This window comes from Marmota marmota, unplaced genomic scaffold (assembly GCF_001458135.2).
Source record: "Marmota marmota marmota unplaced genomic scaffold, marMar, whole genome shotgun sequence".
NCBI classification, from domain to species: Eukaryota; Metazoa; Chordata; class Mammalia; order Rodentia; family Sciuridae; genus Marmota; species Marmota marmota.
Window position 1 is genome coordinate 36,721,867 of NW_026000211.1, and position 3,069 is coordinate 36,724,935.

At 33.7% G+C, this 3,069-nt stretch overlaps 1 pseudogene; it reads left to right on the plus strand.

Annotated features, from left to right (window-relative positions):
• Nucleotides 1-286: 286 nt before the first annotated feature.
• On the plus strand, nt 287-1,172 carry LOC107142583 (annotated as a pseudogene).
• The last annotated feature ends 1,897 nt before the right edge of the window (nt 1,173-3,069 follow it).

Below are 3,069 nucleotides of genomic sequence, written 5' to 3' on the forward strand. Positions count from 1 at the left end.
AGTTTTAATAAAACACTGATTACAACAGAAGCAATTGTCTTTTTTGATAGAATGATTACATTTGGAAGAAAAGATGAACAACATTGGGCAGGAAGACTGTGGCTATACTTTGGGTGTGAAAAGAAGGTTCCAGTACTGGTGGTGGCAATGTGACTAAAAGTTAAAGAACAGACTTAAGAGATTTATACTTACATAACCGGATGTTATTGGTGAGGGAAGAGGAACAGGACTTTCAAGTCTACATTGTGACTTTCTGCCATCATCTTATTCTATGCTCCCCACAAAAATGTCCAGTGATTCCATGGAAATCATTCTTGCTGCAGAGCAGGAATTGCCACAGCCTCAGGCTGAGACAAGGTTTGGAACAGAATGTGACAGTCATGAGAAACAAGTTTAACACAGGAAGCCATGCCAGAAGACCAACTGGCAGCAGCAACTGAAATGGAGGGGGAGAGTGAAGCAAGAGTCCCTTTTTTTTAGAGTGAAAAGAAGTCAAGAAGGCTTTGTCCAAACTGAGTCTCCAGCAGGTTACCAAGGTTACTAGAGTCACTATCCAGAAATCTAAGAACATCTTCTTTGTTATTACAAAGACAGGTATCTACAAGAGCCCAGCTTCAGATACCTAAATCCTTTTGCTGGAGGCAAAGATGGAGAATTTATCTCAGCAAGCACAGTTAGCAGCTGCGAAGAAATTCAAAGTTCAAGGTGAAGCTCTCTCCTACATTCAGAAAGACACTCCTACTCCAGCTGTACAAGAGGAGAATGAAGAGGGAGAGGTCGATGAAATCTTAACTGGGTATATATATATAGTTCAGTGAGCATTTGTAAGTCTAACAATGTCCCTTAAAATTCAGAAAACTTTATAAAAACAGTCAAAGGAAATCAGTGTAAAAAGCAACTAGGTTCAGTCCAAAAACACCAGGAGGCTTTTGGCAAAAAAGTATAAGTTGCATATAACATTGACTTCATATATTCTGCTCATACATTTTCTGTTTGCTAAAGCCAGTTTATCACTATTTGTTGTTATCAGCTGATGTTGGTAATAAAAGTTATAATAAAAAACAGCAGTGGAAGTTAAGGACACAGAATTGGTGGTTTCAGAGGCAAATGTGTAGAGAGCAAAGTCAGTCTGATCCTTAAAGAACAACATCAATCATCTTGTAATGCTGTAGTAGAATCAACAGTGTAACCTTCTAAAATCAGGCATTGACTGATTGATTGATTGATGTCTAAGGCTTGACTCTTTTATGAACCCTTTTTTTGTAATGAAAAGAGGATTGCTTAGATTTCTGGATAGTGACTTTAGTAAACTTGTCAACTAAATTGCAGCTGTGAATTGTAGCTTGGTTTGACTTTGTACTGTTTCTATTATTAATAAAGTTAAGGCCTCCTGTTGGATGAAAAAATAAAAATCTCTGCATTTTGGTCTTCCAGTCTAGGTATCTGAAAGACTGTGAACACATCCATGCAGAAATTGCACAGAATACTTTATAATGACTTATTAGAGTTGTAAGTGGGATAGTTAATAACTGCTTTTCACAGCAGATAAAACAGCCCAAACCTTGAAAACAATGAGAATGAACATATAAGAAAAGGAACTTTATCGTCATATTTTAACACTGCTGTTTTTTATTATACTTTTGTTACCAACATCAGCTGTTAACAACAAATAATGATAAATTGGCTTTAGTTAACAGAAATTGTATTAGCAAAATATAGGAAGCCAATGTTACGTGCAACTTTATCCTTTGTTGCCAAAAGCCTACTGGTGCTTTTGGACTGAACCTAGTTGCTTTTTACACTGATATCCTTTGACTGTTCTTGCAAAGTTTTCTGAATTTTAAGGGACATTGTTAGACTTACAAACACTCTCTGAACTAAATAAATCTAACAGTGCAAAAATTTTAAATACACTTAGTTAATAAATTATCAATCCTATATAAAAGGTGAGAGAGAATGAAGCAATGGAATTCAGAAAACAAAACAGAATGCATTACATACAAAATAGGAGAGAGCTATGTTTTTTGTAGCTCAGTTTCTCTGTACAAAACAGAGATCTAATAAAATACAAGGTTTAGAGAAGTTCAAGGGATTCAAGGTTTGGTAGTGTTTTACAGAGAAGTATTGGTTAAAGTCAGCTGTTTAAGTGTGGTTATTCAAGTGAGACTGTTGATTAGCTGGTGGTGCATTCAATGCACTGAGGTTTACATTGACTGGCTCAGTTGCAAATGTATCCGCTAACCCGGAAAAGGTTTAGAAGTGTTATTGGTTCAAAGGTCCAATTGATTAAACTGAATGAGGTTGACACCAATAAATTTAATTAGATTAAAAAAGGAACCTGATTGTTACTTCTTTCTGTGATTATAAAATAATCTCTTTCTTGGAGAGTAGGGAATTCAAAAAGGTTTAATGTGAAACACATCCATTTCTACAGTCTACAGTACAAAATATAGAACAATATTGAAAGCCTATGTAAGCTTTCTTTATGTTCCTTGAAAATCAGGAGCATTTCCCATTCCACCCATTCCAAAGTAATCACTATCAAGACTTTCAAGTTCATAGATAAGTTTCAGTAATGCCAATAGTGTCTGAATTTTATGAACAGAAAATATAAAGGAATTATTTAATTATGAGAATAACTCATTATGAATTTTATATATGAATAGCTTGTTAATTTTCAATGATGCAGGATATTCCATTTAATGACTGAATAACTCAAAACATTTATGTATTACCTTTATTTTTTTTTGGTTACTATGAATAATAATTCTCTCAGCATTCTTGTGCATATTTTACGATTACACTGATTTCCAGTGAAGTTATCAAATGAATTACTAAAAAAAATTAATGAGAAGACCTATTACTTTTCATCCCAACCCATATTTGGTATTATAGTGATATCTCAATCTTCTTATTTGCATTCATTTAATATAAAATGGATTTGAGATTTATTTTAAGGTTGACTGTAGACTTTATAAAATTGGACTCATGCACAATTTTCTATTAGATTGTTTTTTGTTTTTATTATTTTGGAGTTATTTTATATTATGGAAGGTCATTCTTTTACTA